General features: G+C 45.1%; 1 protein-coding gene across 5 annotated transcripts in view; it reads left to right on the top strand.

Moving 5' to 3' along the window:
- Positions 1-25,018, top strand: part of LOC138738448 (collagen alpha-1(VIII) chain-like) — a 176,890-nt gene that overhangs the window by 82,798 nt on the left and 69,074 nt on the right. For 3 of the 5 annotated variants that reach the window (XM_069888679.1, XM_069888677.1, XM_069888680.1), the window contains one exon: positions 11,601-11,735. The gene's annotated coding sequence lies outside the window, so the exon portion shown is untranslated. Of the gene's footprint in view, positions 1-11,280; positions 11,375-11,600; positions 11,736-25,018 lie in introns of those variants that run through there. The other 2 variants (XM_069888676.1, XM_069888678.1) reach the window with 1 other exon arrangement.

Raw genomic sequence — 25,018 nt, 5'->3', positions numbered from 1 at the left:
AATTATAGTACGGAAACAGGCCATCTCGGCCCCTCTAGTCCGCACCGATTTAAGTGATCTCCTCTAGTCCCACCTACCTGTTCCCTGCCCATACCCCTCACATCCATATACATCAACCTCCTCTTCAATGGCAAAATTGACCCTGCTGCAACCACCTCTTCCGGAAGGTCATTCCACTCAGCCACCACTCTCTGAGTGAAGAAGCCCCCTCTCATGTTACTTCTAAAGTTTTGCCCCCTAATCCTTAACTTATGACCCCTCGTTCCAATCTCTCCTACCCTCAAGGGAAAGAGCCTATTCACATCTATCCCTCTCATAATTTTATGTACCGTTATCAAATCCCCCCCCCCCCCCTCAACCTTCTACACCCCAATGAATAAAGACCCAGTCTACTCATTCTTTCTCCGTATTCTAGATACTGCAATCCAGGCAACATTTTAGTAAATATTCTCTGCACCCTCTCTACCTTATTGATATTTATCCAATTCCTTCTTCAAGGCTGCAATGGAACCTGGGTCCATCATTTATACAAGCAGCGCAGTCCAGATTCCAAGCACTAAATATACTTTTCTTTCATTCATAAATAATTATCTTCCTCTCATGGTAATTATTTTATACCTGTGACCTCTCACATTTGATCCGTTCAACAAGCATCTACTTTACATTCTGTTTAATCATTTTGTACTGTTCTATCAAATCTCCTCTCATCTTTCTCTTCATGAAGAAATTGTCCCAGTCATTCTCATCTTTCCTTGTAACAGTTGCTTCCTCCCTCCCGGGCCCATTCTCCAAAATTATGGCCTAGCAGTTAGCACAACGCTGTAACAGCGCCAGCGATCAGGATCAGGGTTTGTGTCCCGCGCTGTCTGTAAGGAGTTTGTAACATTTTCCCCGCATCTGTTGGGTTTTCCCCTGGGGGCTCCGGTTTCCTCCCACTTTTCAAGAAATACTGGGGGTCGAGGGTGTAAATGGGTGTTGTGGGCTCATGGGGCTGAAAGGGCCTGTTACCGTGATGTCTCGTGGGCCAAAAGGGCCTGTTACTGTGCAGTATTGTGGGCCGAATGAGCCTGTTACCGTGCAGTATCATGGGCCGAAAGGGCCTGTTAATGTGATGTCTTGTGGGCCGAATGGGCCTGTTACCGTTCAGTCTCATGGGCTGAATGGACCTGCTACTGTACAGTCTCGTGGGCCAAAAGGGCCTGTTATCGTGCTGTCTCATAGGCCGAAAGGGCCTGTTACAGTGCAGTCTCGTGGGCCGAATAGGCCTGTTACCATACAGTCTCTTGGGCCGAAAGGGCCTGTTACCGTGCTGTCTCGTGGGCCAAATGGGCCTGTTACCGTGCAGTCTCATGGGTCGAAAGTGGCCTGTTACTGTACAGTCTCGTGGGCTGGAAGGGCCTGTTATCATGCTGTCTCATGGGCCGAAAGGGCCTGTTACTGTACAGTCTTGTGGACCAAAAGGGCCTGTTACCGTGTAGTCTCATGGGCCAAATGGGCCTGTTACTGTGCTGTATGTCTAAATTCATTTTATAGATTCGTCCTGATGTTTTTCACTTCCTTCTTATAGTGTAGCAACTAGAATTAACAATGTTTCAAGGCTAAGTTTAATCAGCTGTAAGTTTTGTGGAAAGTAGGATATTGTAGCGGCAGCTGCACTACTACTGAAAGAACACACAATGAGACGGGTTGAGCTCAGTGAGCAGAAAAACTGGTTTATTGCTGGCTGCTGGGCTGGACTTATATTCCCAGCCCGGACCTGGCTGAGAACCACGCTGGGGGTTGCCGACGTCACTTGGGAGTCACATGGTCCCCCAATGCGGGCTTCTGAGCCCGGTGCTGAGAAGAGGAAAACCCGACGGCGCCATTTTGGCCGGCTGCCCCGCCGCGTGGATTACAAGCGGTGCCGGTTCGCCTGCCTAGTGGCATGCTGTCACAAAATCTTGATTTGGCAGAGAACCATCAGTAGGCAGTTAATGGATAATGATGAATGTGACCTGTTTTGAATTCCAAGTTACTTTGATTGGAGAAGTTTCAAAAATACTAATATGTGGAATATAATTATGCACAATTAAAAAGTGAGGTGAGTAAAAGATAAACAATAATCCTTCAATCTTCTGTGGTTAGAGTCCTGGTCTTGTAAACCAGGGGTCATGAGTTCATTCCTCACTGGGGCCTCATTTCTGTGAGGGTGCTGGACTAAGTGGCGATTCTCTGTCTTCCTATGGTAGTTAAAGAATTTCAGGTATGCTACATTCTAAATGTAATATTACTTGACAGTAATGGAACCTTTACATATTCTTTTAGATCTTTTAACTAGTAAATATCATGCATTTTAAATTATTCAACAGCACACAACAGCATGCAAAATAATAATTCCTAGATATTCAAATGTAGATCAAAATAAATCGGCATGCTTTCAGCGCCTGAAGCCCTTTGTGAACCCTTCTTTGAGATATCCTCCTTTGAGATATCCTCCTTACAGAAAAAGAAGGCTCTCATTTTGCTACCTTTGGAATAGATTTATTCTTTGTTCCTTAAGAAAGAAATTAAGGACGTTTCTCTAAATGTATTTGCTCAGCTAAAAGGCAGGCTTCTTTTCAGGTTAGATTCATTTATCCATTTTGGCCTTTCCCAAGTAATGAGAAAAAATTCCAGTGGAGCTCTCCAATGTTGTATTTTCACTTTGTTCCCATATGTGGCCTGCAGTTAGTGATTTATGTGTGCTTGTTTATTTTCCAGTCAATAGTGATTTTAGGAATGTCATATGACCCCAGGTCATCACTCGGCAAACTTTCTAAAGTCAATTGTAAGCAGTAGGTTGTGAGATTTATGCAGGCTCATTAAAAGGAATGAATTGCATTTGTCTAGTATTTTCAAGATCTCGGGGAGTTCCAAGGCACGGAATGGATCGGCCACAATCATCTCTTCCCCCAACTATTTCCACAATCATGAGATATCAAAGATATGAACTTTCCCTTTAACCAAGCCTTGGATCACAATTCTTCGGGATAAGTAAAAGTGAAACTTGGGTCTGAAATTCCTATCAAGAATAAAGAGGCACACACACAAAAAAAAATTATGAGGGAACGAAGAATGACTACAGGAATTGAGCTGGTCAGGCAGCAACCATAGATAGAAATGGTCAGCCTTTCAAGGATATCTGTTGCCTGCGTTTACGAGTTGCTTGTGCCAAAATGTATCCCATGTGACACACAGAAGCAAGGCGTATAATCATTTTAGGTGCTAATTAATGAGAACAAGTCTTTAGTGGGTTAATAACTAAATAAAAATAAATCTTGTACAATTGGAACTCTGAGACAAGCCGTAAGAGAAATGTTGCCTCTGCAGTTCACTCTCTTTGAATTTCTGACTTTGGGGAAAGGTCTTTGCTTGGAAATTAGATAAAGTACATGGTTCAATTTGGCTGAGAAAACATTTGTTACATAAAATTGTGGACTTCAGATTTATTGTCAGAGTACCTACATGACATCACATACAACCCTGAGATTCTTTTTCCTGTGGCAGAATTACCATGTATTGGTCGTGCAAAAAGAAAACTGTGCAAAGTGTATAAATGTAAACAAATAAAGAACTTTAAACAGATAATGAATGTAAACAAACTGACTGTTCTCAAGTTCTACGCAGACTGTAATTTCTCTTTTGGTTCTACATCCTCTGAATGTCTAATGTCGGAGGTGAGACATTTAGAATTCTTTACAGTTATACCTACATCTAGAAATCACTTTCGGTTCTTGAATAATGAGGATAGCATTGGCCATTTAGCTGAAAGCAAACTTTCACACTGTTTCTGAGAATATATACTGGAGATTTGCTTGAGCAGATTTGACGCTGGAAGGCTCTTTTAAGTGATATACTCATTTTGGTCTGTCTAAAACCCATTGGACTTTCAGCACGCGGAGGTGTTGATGTGGGAATGGTGCCAACTGGCACATTCCAGGCTGCAGGAGCGCATGCTGAGGGTGGTGCAACCAAAGTGGGGAAGGACCACAGACCAGAGTCCTTCCAATACCAGGCATTGAGGGGCTGAGACTTAGGGAAAGACCTTCAAACAGAAGGGGGTGGGGAGGGGGGGGGGGCGGGAGAAATAACAATGCCACAGTGGTAGTGATGGTGTAAATAGAAATGAATACAACAGTGAACATTGATGGAAATGTATGGATATGAAAGTAATGGCGGGAAGAGACTTTGAATGGTTTTCCTTTTGTGTATCATTTATTGAGAATAAAGTCTATTTCTGATTAAAGCGAATATACTCTCCTGTAGTGATGGCTTTCCCTTGGGTTCCTTCATCACCTCTGAACATCACCCATCCCAGTTCACAACCCTTGCCTACATATAATCACCAATCGACTTCTTTGTATCCATGTCTCTCTCAGGGGCGTAGCCAGATTCTAAAGTTGTTGGTGGGGGGGTGGGGGGGAAAGCAAGCACATAAAAATGGCCTCACGACACATGCCAGATGGATGGTGAGTCAATGGTTGAATGGTGGGCCACACTGATTATTCTTCTGTGGCGTCAGCCCGGGGTTGGGGGCTGGGGGATGGCAGAGGTATTGGACCAGGGAGGGGGATGGCAGAGGTTTTGGACCGGGGAGGGGGGTGGTGGTGGTGTCAGACTGGGTGGGGGTGGGGGCGGGGAAAGGTGTTCATGGGTCACTCCCCCTGCAACCCGCCTACCTACGCCACTGGACTCTCCCCAGGAGATTCTCCATTTCTTCTCGATACTGTCAACTATTGATCTCCAGCAAACAATCGTAACATTGACAATAATCCTTCAAATTCCTCATGCCCATCCATACTAATCCCGTCTTGCTAAACCCTTTTGAGATTACACGATGCTATGTCCCAGACCTTGACTAATCTAATAACCTTTGTTGAGAAGGAGCAGCATAGGACAGGACTCTACAGGACGGTGACTACGGCAGTGGATCTGTGAGGAGCTCAGCGGCTGAAGGTGGGATGTCGGCAACTTCCAGTCGAAAGACTCACACGGGCTGCGGCTGCTGGCATCTTGCAATCTAAGATCCCACACAGGCTGAGTGTGGGCTGCTGGAGACTGGTTCATTGGAAGCCAGTCTATGTCGTGGGTGCTGAGGGCAAGAAGGGTTCACAAAGGGCTTCAGGCGCTGAAAGCTTGCTGATCCTCATGGAGGTTTGGATCTGTAGCTCATGTTGCCAATGGAGTCCTTGAGGCTGTGGAAGTTGCTGGAGGAAAATCCATGGACACTCAGTGTCTCTGAAGGCTCTTTCTCTTACAGTAATGGGCCGCTGGGCAGTGCTAATGGCAACTGTTTGCATCGTGGTTGGAAAAAAGAATGTTTTGCGCAATGTTACATTTTTTTGTACAATTACATTGCTCTTCAAAAAACAGTCAGCTGGAGGAAATGGTGGAGGGGGGAAGAGAAGATTGTTTTTTGTCAAGATGCTGGATCAGAACTGAAAGTTGAGGGGAAAGATAGCCGGGATAAAGGGGAGAAGAGGAGGGTAAATGAAAGGTAGGCCAAGGAAGGGTGAGTGTCGCTGAGCAGAAGGAGTCCGCTCATGGAAAGGGATTGAGTTGTGTCAGGGGTGAAAGAGCAGGTGGGTGATAGTTTGAAGCAAACCAGGAAAAAAAGCAGACAAGAATGAGTGGATTTGTTTTCTTTGGAATCTTGGGGAAGGCTGAATGAGGTGAGTGGCACAGACGGGGTTGAATGTTGGAAATTATTCTCCATTGCAGAGGAATCTTCTGCACCTTTTCCATTGGCATCCCAGTTAATTGGCCGTGCAATGTCCCAGGATAGGAAGCCCTTTGTCCCATTTCCACTGGCATCCCAGTTAATTGGCTGTGCGATGTCCCAGGATAGGAAGCCCTTTGTGCCATTTCCACTGGGCCATCCTTAACCGGGACACTAATTGCTTTTCCACTGAACACAACTCATCCCCGGGGATCGGAGTGTTTGACCTTCAAATGGAAACGGGTTACTTTCTGCTGCCCCTTTTCCACTGGTTTTATCAGCACGCCGGCATCAGCAAACGCCAGGGGTATGAGTAGGGGTAGAGATGGTTAATCCCCGGTGTGAAATGACACAGTGTTCCCTTTTCCACTGGACCCTGTCCCAGTAAATTCCCAGTTATTTCTTGGGATAGAGTGCCAGTGGAAAAGGGGCTTCTAACTAGAGGGCACAGGTTATGGAAAAGGCTAAGCAGAACATGCCTGATGAAAGCAACTGGTCTCACGATGTGAATGAAATACAGGTATCTCGACATGCAAAAAAAAAGGAAACAGACCAGATGCTGATAGATGGGGTTAGTAGATATGGGCAAATGAAGGTTGGAGGGATGAAGGTTCATTTTCCATGTGGATGACATAACTCTATGAACATGCCATTGGGCAAATCTTATTGTAGAAGAATACCATTCGTAATAAACACAGCACCCAGATTGGTAACAAATTGGATGCAACACAAAAAGTCTCAGAGAGAATAAAGACCACAGCTGATGACAGATGGGATTTTGGACGAGAAACAGTGGAAGTCACAGAGAACTTGTTTACTTACTTATTGACATGCAGAAGGCCATTCAGTTCATTGGGTCAATGCCATTTCCCATCGGTCCCAATCCCCCTCTGCTTATTTCCCTATAGCCCTGCCACAAACGTAATTGAATTCTTGTTGGAAGTCTAATTTTATGAGCCGGTTCATATTTATTGTATCGGAACAGGTGAAAGCATAAAGACCACAAAATGTTCCAATCAGGCAAAGCAGGATAGAATTTTAGAAATTTCTGTTCACATCAAGGATGGAATCTCAGAATTATATGAAAAGGAAACTTTTGTTCAGTCTCCTACTTGAGTCAAAAGTTTTCGTTCAATATGAAGTTGCTTGGCTACTCCAATGCTGGAAGTATTCACGACTTCAGTGCGTAGTAACAGATTGCATGAAATTCAACACTTTTGAGAGTTTGTTATGATCAGCATACAATGGTATATTTTTATCAAAAGTATTTCTGAAGATGAAAAACACCTTTGATTTAGGTCACTTTGAGTTCCAATACACGGAAAATAGACTGCATGTCTATTTTATTACTCAATAAAATGTTGTTGCATGTAGCAACAATCCCAAAAAATTCCAAAATTAGCAAAAATCCAGCATTAGATGATTTTTATATTCAGTATCAAGTCCAAAATACAGTTTGGAAAATCCCAACAGAACATCATCCATTTCTATGGAGGTGCCAAAACTAAGTTGCGCAGCAATCAGAATCAGTCCTGTAAAGCTCATTTCCCACACAACGACACACATTATGGCCAGTCTGATGGATGATTAATGTAAATTAAGAAATGTGCGGAAATCAGCATGAGATTAATTTTAGTACAGTAAACCCCTGTATCTGGCACCTATGGGGATTGATAGATGCTAGATAAGTGAATTTTCCAGTTGCTTGAGGTTGCATTGCCTGAAAGACCAACTAACGGAAAGGCGCACCAATTTTAAACACAATTTGTTTTAGCTATTTGTGCTTTTTCCCCCCCAGTTGCTTGAGGGTGCCAGTTGCTTGAATTCCAGATAACAGGGGTTTTGACTGCACTTTTTAAAGTTCAATTAAGAAACAATGGCTCCATTACAATGAAGATCAAATATGCCGAAAGCCCAATTCTTCCATCTTGATATTTCCATCATGAGGCATGTAAATCCACACCTAGTTCCAGAGTAAATCTCAGAAATGATACTGGACTAACTACTCAAATGATCCAGAGAAGGTAAAATTCAAATTCATTTCCATGAAACTTGAACGAAAGTAGTGGCATCAGCAAAAATACAAGTTGTTTCATTCAGGAAGGAATCATTTTCTATCTAACATTAATGGTATTGTTCCCTTACCTGGTACAACAAACTAAGTACATAAATTCTTGATTGTACCTAAAGCCAGATTATTTATTCTTAATTTTGAGATATAGTACAGTAACAGGCCTGTCCAGCCCACAAGCCCAAATACACCAATCAACCTACAAATCTTGTATGCTTTTAAGACGGTGGCAGGAACCCAGTGGAATCCCACAGACACAGGGAGAACATACAAACTCCTTACAGCTTGCTGGGGCTGTTACATCGTTGTGCTAACCATTCCACCCAGCAGCAAGAGAGACCCTCGCCATTCCTGCACGACCCATTCATTGGAAGGAATATTTGACACTGAAGTAACCTCACATATTCCCAAATGTGACTTTCTGGGGAAGTGCTAAATGAATGTCCTGGTAAGAAGCAATCCTGCTTCTGTGAAATAGAGGTGAAAAGCTGGCCTCTCACACTTACAATTCAAAATGCAGCCAGGCAATCAATGTGAAGAATCTAATTTGTAACTCAACAATGAAGTCTCCGAGTTTTTCCCAACTATGAAACGCATGGTATGATTCCAATTACATCCCTACCAGGCACGGATGCTGCGGTCACTTTCCAGTTTTAAGATTTCAACAGGATGTTGCTGAAGCCAATCTGATTGAAAAACGGATCACATTTCCACACTTTTATCTAGACACAGATTTTATGATAACATCAAAGAAATATATTCCCTTCACAGAGCTTTAGACTGGCTATCCACCTCTTTGTGTGTGGTTTTAGACTGTGCAGTGTTCTTTGTCCAGCCTCATGCCAAGCTGCTATGGAACACTGGAATCTGTGCTGAACAATCTATTCCCAGGATACAAAATGAGATAAAGATCAATTGTTGCTGTAAAATCATCAACTCAGTTAAACAAAAACAAACTGGAGGAATTTGGTGGGTCTGGTAGCACTTGTGGAACCAGACCTGATGCAGGGTTTTGGTTCAGTGCTGATGGCTAGTGGCTGAGTTCCTCCAGCAATTTGTTTTTTGCTTCAGACTGTAGCATCTGCAGTCTCTTATGTCGCCATCAACTCAGCAAAAGCGCGTACCAGCTGCATGCTTCTTCTCAAGTCCAAGCAGCTTTCCCGCCACAAATGCTGCCGACAGGTATCCTCGGAGGTCCGAGGCCAACGGCTGAAGCCACGCTGAAGTTTGAGTGGGGGGGGGGGGGGGGTAAAAAAACCACACACAAATGCTGGAGAAACTCAGCAGGTCAAATAGGGCCTTTATGTAGCAAAGGTGAAGATACATCCCCAACGTTTCGGGCTGGAGCCCTTCATCAAGGGACGTGAAGTTTGAGTAGAGTCTGTAGCCCTGGGTCCGAAGGGGCTGGGTAATAATTCCCAAACTTGTCAGTGACAGATTGCTTGTGACTGAAACAAAATTATTGACATATTGCAAGCAAATACAGAGAATGAAGGCGATGACTTGCCCATTGCTAATGTTTTTTGGGGATGAAAACCAATGAGACTAGTTAAGTGACTTTAAACTGGACTCAAACTGTTGCAAGACAGTCAAATGAGAGGCACACACATACAGACACCCACACTTCCCCAGACAGATCCATTCATCTGGCTTCTCTCAAGTCTCTGCATCTTCACCTTAAAGGTCGCTTGATCCCAAGCTGTAGATTTTATACAAGTGGACACCAACCTGGGGCTTTAAAACCCCGCCAATGGAATGAATGAACTGATTTTCGACCGGGTTCATTTCCTGGCGTTGATTTTGAACTATTTAATTTTGTAGAAGGATGTACATTTAAAATATATTGAGCCACAGCCCAGTTGCAGCGCGTTGTCCCGGGTCAAGTTCCATTAACCAGCTCCTGCGGCGGCTGTAATTTTAAGCTGGTCGGTGCTTTCGTTTGATCTGAGCCGTATTTTAATTCCCCTTGTGTTTTCCCCCAACGGACTGGGCTTTTCTTTGCGACCTGCAACTTCTGGAAGCAGAAGAGAGGAAGCAAAGTTTGCAGCTGCTTCCTAAACTGGGAATTGGGGCGGTGGGGTGGGGGTGGGGGGGGGGTTGGAGGGGGGTGGGAGGGGTTGGAAGGGGGGTGGGGGGGTTGGAGGGGGGTGGGGGGGTTGGAGGGGGGTGGGGGGGCTTGGAGGGGGTGGGGGGGCTTGGAGGGGGTGGGGGGGCTTGGAGGGGGTGGGGGGGTTGGAGGGGGGGTGGGGAGGTTGGAGGGGGGTGGGGGGGTTGGAGGGGGGTGGGGGGGTTGGAGGGGGGTGGGTTGGAGGGGGGTGGGGGGGTTGGAGGGGGGTGGGGGGGTTGGAGGGGGGGTGGGGGGGTTGGAGGGGGGTGGGTGTGGGTTGGAGGGGGGTGGGGGGTTGGAGGGGGGTGGGGGGCTTGGAGGGGGGTGGGGGGCTTGGAGGGGGGTGGGGGGGCTTAGGGGGGTGGGGGGGTTGGAGGGTTGGAGGGGGGTGGGGGGGTTGGAGGGGGGTGGGGGGGTTGGAGGGGGTGGGGGGGTTGGAGGTGGGGGGGTTGGAAGGGGGTGGGGGGGCTTAGGGGGGTGTGGGGTTGGAGGGGGGTGGGGGGGCTTAGGAGGGTGTGGGGTTGGAGGGGGGTGGGGGGGTTGGAGGGGAGTGGGTTGGAGGGGGGTGGGGGGGTTGGAGGGGGGTGGGGGGGTTGGAGGGGGGGTGGGGGGGTTGGAGGGGGGTGGGGGGCTTGGAGGGGGGTGGGGGGCTTGGAGGGGGGTGGGGGGCTTGGAGGGGGGTGGGGGGTTGGAGGGGGGTGGGGGGGTTGGAGGGGGTGGGGGGTTGGAGGGGGGGGTTGGAGGGGGGTGGGGGGGTTGGAGGGGGGTGGGGGGGTTGGAGGGGGGTGGGGGGGTTGGAGGGGGGTGGGGGGGCTTGGAGGGGGGTGGGGGGCTTGGAGGGGGGTGGGGGGCTTGGAGGGGGGTGGGGGGGTTGGAGGGGGGGGGGTTGGAGGGGGGTGGGGGGGGTTGGAGGTGGGGGGGTTGGAGGGGGGTGGGGGGGGGGTTGGAGGTGGGGGGGTTGGAGGGGGGTGGGGGGGGTTGGAGGTGGGGGGGTTGGTGGGGGGTGGGGGGGTTGGGTGGGGGGTGGGGGGGGTTGGGTGGGGGGTAGAGGGGGGTGGGGGGGTTGGAGGGGGGTGGGGGGGTTGGAGGGGGGTGGGGGGGTTGGAGGGGGGTGGGGGGGGGTTGGAGGGGGGTGGGGGGGTTGGAAGGGGGGAGGGGGACAGAGAATTAGCTGCATCCAAACCAATCGTCAGTTGGAAGGGTTTAAGCGGAAAAAAAACCCTTGTCAGCGTTGAGTTAGTTTCCAAAGTAGCCCCCCCCCCCCCCCCCCCCTCCTCCTCCTCCTCCTGCACAAGCTCTCGCCTTGTCGATCGTCCCGAAGACGAGCGGCTCCTCCTATTCCCGCATAAAAAGCCAAGTCGCTACAGTGGCAGGGGCGTGCGGAGCCTTTCGCTCAGTCCGGTGTCACAGGGCAGGGGGGGGGGTTTAATCAACACCTTCCCTTCCATCCTCGCCCAAGGTAAGGATTCTGCACCCATCAGACGGTAAAGTTGCTATGAATGTGGCCGCCAGTCGTGAAAACCACGCCGGGTTCCTCCTTTCCCCCTCCCCTCCCAAGTCGTTGTCTCTGTGAGTGAGGCTCATTTCGGTGGGTTGAATTTGCCTGTTGTTGCTGGCAGGGACTGTATGATTTCTAACGTGTCTTCTGCTCGCAGCGGAATACTCAGTTTCCTCAAACCTTTCAGTTTCAGGGTCTAGTGTCCAGAGGTGCTGACAGGTGGAAGTGTGAAGTTAAGAAAGCTGGAGAAGTTTTGACCAAACTATTTCTCCCATCCAACAAGAACTGACTAACCTTGCCTCAGGAGATTACAGAACAAAAGGCAAGTACTTCATACACCTAAAAACTGTTTTTAGAATTGCATTTTCGTTATATTTGGATCCATCACACCAGATGTTTGAGGGTCCTGCTCGGTTTGGCGTTGTCATCTTTCCCTGGAACAGGCCAAAACCGATGCAAGGACTTAAACTGGATAGCTAGTCCTTGTGTGATCGTCCGCCTTTCTGGTAACCTGGTGAAGCTCCTAAAACCTCTCTCCTCCACCCCCTCCCTTTCTTCACCAGGGCTGTAACAAAGGGCCTTTATGTAGGTGCAGAATTTGAAGCTTTGGTGTGGTCTCCCTTCTGCCTCAATCTCCTCAGGAATTTTGCAGCTAAGTCATAACTTCTGCAACGTGTGAGCTCGTTCTTTCACATGTGAAATTAGAGATCACAGGAACAAGGTGAAACTAGATGGACTTTAAAGGCTTAACTGGGCTCACAACCCCTCCAGGATTGTTTCAGGAATTAAAGATTAATTTCAGGGATACTTGTTCCGGCAAATCTTGAGAAAGGTCTTTCTGTTCAAAGGAGGAAAGGTTCTTTCCTATTTTCATTTTAACTACATTTCTGGAGTATTGATGTGCAAAGTTGCTTTTTTTATATTTAAGAATCCTCCAATACGGTAAAAAATAATCTATTTGTTCTCCAACATCAATATTCTGAGAAGGAATCTAGATGATCAATGACAAGGCATAAACGTTGAGATGCTGAGAAGATGGAGGGTTAAGTGATATGATTTCCCATCCAACTTGACATCCCTGGGCTCTCTTGAGCTATTTAAATGTGCCTGTTATTGAATATAATTAACAATGATCTATCAATAGGATGTAATACATACAACATGAGGTGGTGCAGACGATGCCGATGTGTTAAGAATAACTGAAATATTAACATTGGAGAAACTGTTAACCATTGAAATGCTATCACCGATTCAATGGAACTAGTTATTAACAATCCAGTGATCACTGGGGGATCAGAGGTGGAGAGGTTGAGCAAATTTAGGTTCTTGGGAGTCACTCTCTCGGAGGATCTTTCCTGGACCCAACACACTAATGGTATCGTGAAGAAAGCACGACAGAGCCCCTACTTCCTCAGGAGTTTGTGGAGGCTTGGTACGACACCAGAAACGCCGGCAAATTTCTACAGAGCTTTGATGGAAAATGTGCTGACCAGTCTGGTACGGGAACACCAATACCCCAGAGCATAAAGCCCTCTAAAAGGTAGTGGTCACAGCCCAGGGCATCGCTGGCAAACTTATTGAGTACATCTAAAGGGAACACTGCTGTCGGAGAGCAGCAGCAATCATCGAAGACCCAGATCACCCAGCACGCACACTGTTTTCACTGCTGCTTTCAGGAAAGAGGTGTAGGTGCCACAAGACCAACACCACCAGGTTCAGGAACAGCTGCTCCCCTCCACCATCAGACTCCTCAATGGAAAAACTCAATCAGAGACTCTTACTTGTGCACTCTATTGATTTTCTTTTGTTCTCTCTGTGTTGCACAGTGGGTTTAAATTTGTTATCTGTTAACACTGTATACAATTTATCTTTTGTACTACCAATTAGAGGTAATTCTATCTTGCCTGCTAAAAACAGAGTTGTCTGTGATGCCATGTATGTAGTTTGACAATAAATCTGAAATCTGCTGTTTCTCTTTCCATCGAAGATATCGTGAAATGTTTTCTACCACTTCAATGTACTTTGGTTAATATTTTTCCTTATTTGTTTCATAATCTTTTGATTTGATATAACTTGGTGGTCTCCAGCAAAACCAAAGTCAGTACCACAACTTTGGCAAGAACTGCACTGCTATGAGGCTGAAGGTGTCCATTTTTGATCTTAAGTTAGAGAACTGTGTTACAGAAAAAAAGACCCTCCATTCTTTTTAAAGAGAATTATATTTTTCTGTCTGGGCACTTGAAATCGAAGGCTTGGTCCAGCATTGATATATTTTTAAAAAAACCAAAGTTGTAATTGAGTTAACATTTAATTATAATCTTAATTTGTACTATTATTCAAAACGTGCAGTAATAACAGTGTCATCCTGTTTAAATAGCGAAACTAATTGCTTTGAAAGTGTGACAGCCCCCGAACTAGCGGCGTCAGAACAAAGTGGTTCTTTTATAGACTAAGGATTTGAAGTGAATGATGGCAACCAGTGACTTAGTCACATTTTCCTCACATCTTCCTCTTGCGGTTAAAGTAACCAACAGGTGACCTATCCTCAAACGGAGGGTATGACCTGGATGATTCATTCAACAAGTCGCACGCCATTGGTGCAGAAAATGTTGAAAGCGACCATGCTGAACTTGATTTTTGAAAAAAGCATTTTGGTTTGAAAGATGTTTTAGTTGGTCACCAGAGAGATTTGGCGGGGTGGGGGGGGGGGGGGTGGGAGAGACTCTGGTTGTATTTAGGTTTGCCAGGTGAATTACGGCAGCACGCAGATCCCCTAATGGAACCAGCTCGAATAAGATGGGACTTCAGGTTTGTACTGCATGAGGTGCTGACTTGTGTTGCTTTTGATGCCATTGTACTGCTGAGCTCCCTTTCTCACCTCCTGTATTAGGTAGGCTCTGAGTAAAACACAACAGTCTGCAGACACTGTGATTGAAGTAAAAACACAATGCTGGAGGATCTCTGCACAAATTTCACATGCCTTGATGAGTTAAGAGTCCAGGGGACCCCAAAATCCAGCAGCGATAGAAATTCACCAAGACAAATGGTTACTTAAACAAAAGTTGCTTTTAATTTTCTTTAAACATAAGAAAGGATCAAACTTTAACTTATTACTATTAACTTAACCCTGGTTATTTAAACAAAAGTTGCTTTTAATTTTCTTTAAACATAAGAAAGGATCAAACTTTAACTTATTACTATTAACTTAACCCCCCTTCTAATTCTAAGCACACTTGTATGTAATATGTACGTGTTCAGTAAAGTTCTTTGCTTTAATAGTCCAGTCATTCACTTCTCATTTCTCTAAGTTCACTGATATCAGGCAATTCTTATATTGTGCACAGAATTTAACATTTAAGAATCTTTACCAGACTCTGGGGCTTAAAGGTAAATGGTTACCGCTCAGGAAGGCTCTTGTTTGTTTCAGAGAGATGCACACCAACTGATCTCCTCTGATCAGTCACTTCAGTGCCTTGCTGAAGAAACTTGCCCCATCATGCATTTTCCAAATGATAATCTCTTCTTCCAGGTCACCACAGAGTTCCTCTTGTTTCCCTCATTTCAGGAGAAACATTCTGGCCAGCCATTTCCTCTTGTAAGGACTACAAGGGTTTTGAACAGGCTGAACTCAGAACTCACAACTCGTCTTCAAAATGGGGTTTTCAACAAGCCTGCCAGCTTGTCATATTGCAGTCTCCAAAAGCAGATCTGCCTCTCTGCGCCTCTCTGCCAAGAGAAATCACCTGTTTGATTTTTCCTCTCTCTGCTTGTAAAAAAAAACAAATGACTTCTCACAGGGCTCCAAACCCAATCCTTGAAAGATCTTTATCAGCACTTGAGCCTGGACTTTGTTCCATTTGTACCTACTTCTGAAGTTCCTTCCAAAGCAGTTCCGTGGTCTTTTGCAAAGTCACTGGGGCCTGAATGTCCAGCTTCAGCAAAGCTCTTGCATTTTAAATGAGATGTGAAGTGCAAGTACCTGTTTGTGAAGTGACCTACACTTAAACCCCCACAATTTATCTTTTTTAAAGACATTTCTATATAATATAAAATGTAACCTGTAATAGGCTCAAGCCTGAAACATTGGTTATGTATCTTTATCTTTGTTATATAAAGGATGTTGTTTGACTTGCTGAGTTTCTCCAGTATTGTTTTTTTTAAAACTTATGAAGGCTCTAACTGTATAGGTGTGCGTTGTAAGTGAGAGGGCTTCAGAAGTGAATTTTTAAGAGTGTCTGTTCTTGTCAAAATTAATAGATAAGACTAACAGGTACAGAAATGTTGAGGTCTTGAATAATGAGGTGCAAAGCAGGGTATAGGCAATAAGTGGCAAATTGGGTACTTAAGGAACAAGTTGAGTTACCTTTATTTATCCTTCATACCATGCTCGCACAGTAAAGATGGGATCGTGCTTCTCCAGGGCCACGGAGAATATTTACATCCAAGTTAGCATAGAAGTTAAACATCTTAAAATATCAAGATGTATACAGTTTCACTCCACAGTCCCCTAACCATAAATGTTCTGATGGTTTGGTGGGGGGAAAAAGCTGTTGCTTTATCTGAGTGCCACGGTACCTCCTACCAGATGGCAGAATGGTTGACATGAGGGGTTGTGTGGAGTCCTTCATAATGTTTGTTGCCTTTCACTTGCATCAGAGGCACAGAGAAAAAAAATTAAATCATGAAGGTTAGAAGGGGGTGCGGTGCAGGTCTGGCAGATAAGGTGAAGTGCCATATCTTTGGCTTGGCTTTGCGGATGAAGATTTATGGAGGGGTAATGTCCACGTCAGCTGCAGGCTCGTTTGTGGCTGACAAGTCCGATGAGGGACAGGCAGACACGGTTGCAGCGGTTGCAGGGGAAAATTGGTGGGTTGGGGTTGGGTGTTGGGTTTTTCCTCCTTTGTCTTTTGTCAGTGAGGTGCCATATAATACTTGTGTAAATATCAGCCCCCTATTTTTTTGGCCAGAAAATCTGCAATTTTCCATATATCTTGTGTAAAACGTCAACCCTCATCTCTGACCCTTGCCCACAAGCAGGAGTTCATGATGCCTCTGTCACGAACTCGTGCCTCAGCCCTGGCCATCAGAACCCCCAAAGCCTTTGACGGGGCGAATACTTGCTGCAGTCTCAGTCTCCTTAGCGGTAGGACACGTGTTTTGATGCACAGACTCTGTATTATTACTTTAATTCATCGTGACTCTGTTCTTTATTTGTTTAGAAATCATTTGGATTTCTGTGGCTGATTTTTGGATCCTAGTGTGAATTTCAACCTCTCAAAAGTAGTATCCATGTAATAGTCGGCCCCATAAATTTAACATGGAAATAAGTCTACAAAATTTGACTTTTACACTAGTATATACCATACAATTCCAAGGAATTCTATAGATGTATTAAGGACAAAATTAGTCCTATAGTGGTCATCCATGATGGAGCCAAAAGAGATGGGGAAAATCTTAAATTGATTTTCTTTTTCCATATACATTTACTCTATGGAGTTGAGGCAAAGCTGTTGTGAAGTATGGACCTTGTGGCTGTTTTGAGGCAAATAAAGGTAGATAAATCCACAGAGCCTGCCAAGATATTCACTCTAACCTTGAAGGATGCTAGTACTAAAATCTCAGGGGTCCCAGCAGAGGTACTGGAGGCTTGTTGTTCTGTGGCTTAAGACAAGCTCTGAATAATCTGATAGGCTGGTGTGCATGACATCAGTAGTGGGTACAGATAACTTACTGGAACGTACCTTGAGATACTGGAACTACTTGTATAGACATGGACTGATTAAGGATAGGCAAAGTGGCTTTGTGTGTTTGGTTGTGTTTTAACAAATATTAAGAGTGTTTTGAGGAAGTTACCAGGAAAGTTACTCAGTATCCAAAGTGATTGGTTCGACATAGGCTTTGCAGGAGAAGCTACATCAGTGGTTTTCAACCTTTTTCTTTCCACTCACATACCACTTTAAATAATCCCTATGCCATCGGGTGCTCTGCGATTAGTAAGGGATTGCTTAAGGTGGTATGTGAGTGGGAAGGGAAGGTTGGGTATTACTGCTCTAGACCCAATTGTTACTGAAATATTTTGCTTGAGAAAAATGGCCATTGGCCCATTTCCTTTGAAGTCATGAAACTGTGCACATAACGAGTCAATACGGTAAGATTAAAACCGTAGTTTTCAAACTTTTTCTTTCCACCCACATCCTACCTTCAACAATCCCTTACTAATCACAGAGCACCGATGGCATAGGGATTATTTAAAGTGGTAGGTGAGTGGAAAGAAAACGGCTAAGAACCACTGTGCTAGAGTGGCAATATAAGATCGCCTCTCTGATTGGAGGCCTCGGGGATCGATGCTGGGCCCATCACTGATGTGGATGACAATGTGGTAAATTGGATCAGCAAATTTGCAAATAACACTAAGACTAGGAATGTAGAGGACAGTGAGGGAGGGTCTCAAAGCTTGCAGCGGGATTTGGGCTAGCTGGAAAAACAAGCTGTAAAGTGACAGATGGAATTTAATGCGGATAAGTGTGAGGTGATGCACTTGGGGAGGTTGAACCAGGGGAGGATAACAGGGTGATCCAAAGGGCACTGTGGATTTGGGAATACAGATGCATATTTCCTTGAAAGTAATGTACAGGTAGATAGGGTCGAAAGAGAACTTTTGGTACGTTGGTCTTTGTAAATCAAAGTATTGCATACAGGAGTTGGGATGTAATGTTGAAATTGTATAAGACCTTGGTGATGTCAAATTGGGATGGTTGTGTGCAGTTTTGGTTACCTTTGTACAGAATTGATAATCAATAAGTTTTGGGGGGGAACAAAAGCAAAGAAAATTTACAAGGCTATTTCCAAGACATGAGGAACTGAGTTATGGGGAAAGGTTGAATAGGTGAGAACTTATTCCCTGGAGCATCAGAGAATGAGAGGGAAGATTTGATAGATATTAAGAGGGGAAAAGCTAGGATAAATGCTATCTTTTTTTCACTGAAGTTGGGTGAGTCCAGGACATGGGCTAAGGGTGAAATGTTTAAGAGGAACATCGGGGAATATCTTCTCTCAGAAAGTGGTGCGAGTGTGAAATGGTCTGCTAGTGGATGCGGGGTCAATTTCCACATTGAAGAATAGACTGGGTGGATGCATGGATTGAAGGGATTTGAAGGCTATGGTCTGGGTGCAGGTTGATGGGACTAGATAGAAAAATGGCCTTTTCATGGACTGGCTGTGTTCAAAGGCCTGTTTCTGTGCTGTAGTAGTATTCCCCACTTCTAAGAAGGCCAGTAGGATCTAATTTGCGATGTTGGAGTATTTCTTGAAATGGCTAGTTTGGAGTTCTTCTGCTTGGCCCTGTTAAATGGAGCTGGCTGCATTGCCATAATTAACAAACTGCCAAAGTCAGTAACTCCATATTGATGTTGTTACCACCCAATTAACACTGAGTGAGAGTGCCTGAAATGGACCCCACAAAGGTACTACAACATGGTTAACAGTGCAAAGTCATTTTTTTACAAAAGTGTTATTGACCATGTAATTTGGAGTCTAAGAAAACAAATGGATTATTATTGAGTAATTGATGTACGGAACATTAAAGAATCATCGAATTGCAATAATTAAGGTTTTGTGATTTTAGTTTTTTAAACCCCCCCCCCCCCCCCCTGCCCCATGTAGACGGACAGACTTTTCATTATAGTGTGCCTGTGTTTAATGGGTACATTTGTAAAGAGTAATGTCAAATAAATTCACAACTTTTCAATATGTCTGGAAATATTCACGAGAATGTAATGCTTCTGCCAAAAGAGCACAGATCTTTGTAACGTGAAACCAAATTCCGTTTTACTTTAGAATTCAGTACAGTTATTTAAAAAAAATGTTTGTGGTGGTCAGATGCAGAATTGATCCCTTGGAGGTTTGGTGAAAACAGGCCTACACATCTGAAAGGCTGAAATGCTTTTTTGCATTAAAGAATGTCTTCGCCTTAAGCTTTCAGAGCTTGTTTCAATTCCTGCAGATAATTCATTGGATGGAACACAATATTCATTTTGAATTTTAGTGTGTTTTTTGTTGAGCGATTGGAGTAGGTGGTGGGATAAAGTGTCCAGTCAGGGGTGGTCTAGTACAAGAGGTATTATTCTTGGTATAAGGTGGTGCACTGAGAACTGTGTTTCACACAGCTGAATCCCTGGTGGTTCAGGCCTATCTTTCTCGTATTGGTCTCCATTTTTCACGTGTGCTGCAGGCAATTCAAATATTTGGGCTTTAAATTTATTCAGCCAGATGTTTTTAAATGCTGATCCCAAGAATACACTGACTGCTATTTGTTTCCAAAAATAGACTTTATTCACCATAAATTATTTATTAAAAGGAAAACCATGCAAAGTATTCTGACATCTTCAGTGTTCCATTTCCAACCATGCACATTGTTAAATATGTTCTTTTTATCTTTGAATATTTTATTTTAGTCTAAAATTCAAACAAACTGATGCACCGTCAATAATCACAAAAGACTAAAGTTGTGAAACCTCATTGGTTGATCGAGGCCGAGTGGAACGGGGAGCATGTAAGAGGCTATGGGTAGGATCGGTCTCTGGAGGCGCGTGACTAGGTGGTAGCCGGCAATCATGGCATAACACAAACCATATAATGATTTTTAACCTTCATGTAACATAGAGTCTATATTTATTCCACCCCCCCCCCCACCTTTGTACAACTGGAAGTACAATCAATTAAATTACATTAATACAATTCAATTAAAAAAAAAATAAAAAAACTCAACAAAACTGAAAGAAACTCCCCGCCTGCACCATGTCCCACTTCCTTGATCACATTTCCCTGCTGGGATGGATTGCTACAGTACCCCTATTTTTAAGTGGGGGAGAAAATAATCAATCTGTGCCCCCCAATATATTTCAAGTAAGGTTGCTGCACTTAATGAATGTGACGTGTTTCTTCCTTAGAATGTATGTGATTTTCTCCACGGGAATGGAACTCTGCATTTCCACATTCCATCGTGTTGTATTTAGTTGGGAGTCGGACTTCCATGAAACCACAGTACATTTCCTGGCTACCGCCAAGGCCACCTTAACCATAGAACCATATGACCGTTTACAGCACGGAAACAGGCCATGTCGGCCCTTCAGGTCCGTACCGGTTCACTTGAACAACTCCACTAGCTCCTCCGCAAACTCCTGAGGAAGTAGAGGCTTTCTTCATGATGCCATTGGTGTGTTGGTTCCAGGAAAGATCTTCCGAGATAGTGACTCCCAGAGGGCTTATTTAAATTCAAGCTTTCACTTGATAAATATATTTTTATTGGGATATATTAAGACATTGAGTTTAGAATTAAAATTAGAGAAGTTTCAGATTGCGGTTATTCGATTAGCTTTAGCTGTGGTGAGAAAATGTATACCTATTACTTGGAAGAATGAGATCAAGTTCACTATTCAAAGATGGCATATGGAGATAAGATCATGTATTCTCACGAATGAAATTTGGTAGTTGGACAGTCTAAACTGCATGTCGCCAATATCTCTCAGAAGGTGCATTCTGGATCTTGTGGAAGATCCACTTCAGAAATTTTTTTTTTAAGAATGTCCCCCAGGTCTTCCCAGAAAGATCTCACCTTTGTACGTAGCCAGGTGGAGTGGGCAAAAGTTCCAACCTCCACACCTCACCTAAAATCTGAAATTTCTGGCTTTGATTTGTGTAATTTTTGTGGTGTGAGGTACAACTGGTGCAAGAAATTGTACTGCACCATCCTGTATCTGGCATTGACGACCCCTGTCACACTGTCCAGACACAGATCTTCCCACCACTCTTCCTTGAATGTTGTGCCCAAGTCCGACTCCCATCTCTCCCTTGACCTGTGTAAACCCGGCTTCAGGCCCTCACTTTGGAATACGTCTTAGAGATAAATTTACTCACATTCCCCTGTCTAATTCTTTTCTTTGGCTTGGCTTCGCAGACGAAGATTTATGGAGGGGTAAATGTCCACGTCAGCTGCAGGCTCGTATGTGGCTGACAAGTCCGATGCGGGACAGGCAGACACGGTTGCAGCGGTTGCAGGGGAAAATTGGTTGGTTGGGGTTGGGTGTTGGGTTTTTCCTCCTTTGTCTTTTGTCAGTGAGGTGGGCTCTGCGGTCTTCTTCAAAGGAGGTTAGAATCCCCATATTACTATATCTAGGTAGGGTCATTTTCCCTTGAGGAAGATCTTGTTTGCAGATAGCAGAAGAATGTTTAATTAGACAAATCATATTTGTTCCTCAATGGCTCGAATGACATGAGCTGTCTTCGCTTGCAACAATCCTTGATACACACGATCACCTTCTGGCATCAGGTGCCCAGGACTTTGTTTCCCAGAGTGTTAAATATGCTCTTGAATTACACCAATGCCACCTCTGTGACCACTTGTCGTTACTTCTGCTCTCTGCTTGAGGGGCTTTCCCTTTGTCTCAGCGCCAGATCAAAAGTGTGTTTTTCATTGAGTTGATGATCATACAGCACTTTTGGACTCTGCCTCTGGATGCAACCCCAGGAACAGTTCCTAAATCAGGGTCCCATGTCACACTGTTGACAGGAACCTTGCATCCTTTTCCTCACACTCTTGGCAAATCTACATTTTGCAAAGAGGTAGGCAACTGTCTCCACTCCACTGCAGTCATCTTGGGGACAACATGCATTCTGGGTAATTAGTAAACACACCAAAAAGCTGAAGGAACTCAGCAGGTCTTGCAGTGTTCATAGGAGGTAAAGATATATAACTGACATTTTGGACCTGAGTACATCAAGGTAATATTTCTGTCGTACAGGAAAGATCTGACTGGGAGGGTTCCTCTCACTGCCAGTCAAGCCATGTCCTCGTGAGCTTTGGTGACCAGACATTTTGCCAGACAGCCAGGACAATGTGCTCTGGGAACCACCACCACCACACTGTTTCCATTGACTCCTCATCTCTATGTCTAGGGGACGTTCCATGCTGACTCCCTTGTGGACTTGTGGTCAAAGGTGTTTGACTGGAAAAATCTTTCTGTGAAGGATAGATGGTAGGGCAAAGTCCAGATGACTAGGAAATTGCATGGCAATGGGGCCAGGCTCATCGTTTGCAACACCTGGGTCAGGAAGAGCCTTCACACATAGTGGCACTTGATGCCCTCATACTTGGGTTCCACATGCAGCCTGATGCAGATACACACACAAAGGTGGGTACTCTCTTGCCCCTGTTACCTCGTAACTTGTACATAGCGACCCTTTGGACCCTTTCCATCTTGGATCCCCATGTGAACCAGATGACTGCTCTGGCACCAGGATGGAGATATGGGGGGGTGATCACACCCAGCAGTACTGAGGACACCTCCCACCTGATGACCAAGTTCTTCCCTGTTATTGAGAGGGAGCTTCATGTCCGCAGACCCAATTTCTGGTGGACATTTTCAATCCGCTCTGACCAATTTTTGTTGCACGCCTCGCCCCTCCAAACCAGATCCCCGCACCTTCAGGTAGTCAGATCTGACTATGAAGGGGATGGTGGACCGTTCAGACTAGTTACAGTAGAGCATTGCCTTGTTCTTCTGGTTTATCTTAACATCTGATGCAGGCTCAAATTGGTTGCAGGTGCTGATCAGTGCATGAACTGATCATGTGCCTGAACAGAAGATGGTGATGTTGTCCATGCACAGGGAAGCTATGACCTGAGAGCCCCAACTGCAAGGTGACCTCAGTCCTCTGATGCCCTCATCCTTCCTGATAGATTCAGCAAAAGGGCTCAATGGAGCATACAAATAAGGTTTGGTCTGAGTAGGTCATCTGTCCCAGAGCAGACTTGACTTGATTGGTGATGGCTTTGGACAGGATTCCTGATCTCCTTCTGTTTGAAGGGTAATGATGCCCTTCCTCATGGAGTCACATATGCTGCCTTCCAGGAGCATAGAGTTGTATACTTTCAGCTGGTCTCGACCCATCCAGTCCCTCAGAGCCATGTACAACTCAGCTGGTAAACCATTGCTACTGGGAGTTTTACTTTTCCCAAGGGAATGGATGGAGACTATCAGCTCCCCCAGGATAATTGGCTGGTCCAGACTCTCCTGCTTCTTTGTTGTTGTTGTTATTGTCTAAGAGCTCTGGACAGGAAGTTCTGTCTGTGGCCTTGTGTAATACAGACTGATCCTTTGTATGTCCATTGGTAAGGAAATGACTGAGCTGTTCCTTCCTTAAGGCTGGCGATCACAGAGCTCCCTGTGATGATGGCCACTTTGTTGTCTGCTTCAGCTTCACTTGGCATTTACTAGTCCAGATTCAAAATGTGCCTTTGACGTTGGACTTGTCCCAGTTCCCTCGACATAATGGCCCCTGAAGGTGAACCCATTCACTCTGGTACATGTGAGTGGAACGTGCGCACTGTTATCATTTATTCCTTCTGTGTCAGAAGTGTGAAGATTGGCTGTGCTTTGAATAGCTAGAGTGGAGCCACATTGCCCTTCTCCTGGAAGTCCCGGAGTGTCCGCTGCCCACCCACCAGAGTCCTGAAGGTCCAATCAATGCTATCTGCAGCATCCTGGAGGCAGTAGATGTCTTTCACTTCAAATTTTCAGGAGTCCATCAACACCTTCCTGACTAAGAGGTCCCGGGAAAATGGGCTCCCTCCCAGTGTTACAGATTCTTTGTCCTCCTGAGGAGTTTGTTGTCGGGCCATCCTCGTGAGACTAGCGGAGGTGGACGCTGCTGGATAAGGGGTTCTATTGTTCCCTGAACTGGCATGAGTCTACCCCTGTGCCAGCAGGCCAGCTCAGACCAAACGATCTCTTCCACTCCAATAGTCTTCCCAGGTCTCCTCTTTCTTGATGCTACAGCTTTTCACAGATCCTGTTGATCAGCTCACAGTGGATGAACTACACTTGAACTTGGCCAAAAGGCCGAGAAGCAATAATGCTCCTTGTGGTGCTATGATTCCTCCATTCTATATAGTTATGATTGACTACTGTATATATGGAGCTGGCCCGCCCACTGATGACTCGTACCCTATGACTCCTCCCCCGTAGTCCTGGGCCATAAAGGCTGAGCCACCTCTCCTTTCCTGGCATTCCTATACATGGATCCAGGCCAGCAAGGTTCTTCTGTACATTAAAGCCTATCGTTCCCTCAGCCTAATCTATGTGATTACTGGTAGTGCCCTACGCTCCTTTCTGTAGTCCTGCCTTATTTCAATTTGTTTCCTGCTCTCACCATTTCTTTCACTCCTTCAATTGGCACAATTCACTTTTTCCCCTGCTGAGACTGTCATTAAAGAATGCTAAGCATTTCTATTTTCTTCATCTTTATATCACTTGGCAGAATAGATGGTTTTCAGATGCATTCACCAGTTGGCTACTGGATTAGTATTTAGTCAACAGACCAGCTACTGTGTCCAGAATGATTAACAAAGTTCCTGTCTAAGACACAAAAACGATTTAAAACGTTCCTGTGCTCTGACGAAGCATGCGCAACATTGCAGGCGTGAGTAGTTAACGAGGGAGTGGGAAAAAAAGTGTTCTTGGTGCATTCCTTTCTCTGTGAGGAAAGGATATTTGCTCCACTTCCACTCAAACAGTACAATTGCTGGAGGCTAACACTTTCCGCACA

Source organism: Narcine bancroftii, chromosome 7 (genome assembly GCF_036971445.1).
Source record: "Narcine bancroftii isolate sNarBan1 chromosome 7, sNarBan1.hap1, whole genome shotgun sequence".
NCBI lineage: Eukaryota > Metazoa > Chordata > Chondrichthyes > Torpediniformes > Narcinidae > Narcine > Narcine bancroftii.
This window is presented reverse-complemented; position numbering and strand designations above follow the sequence as displayed.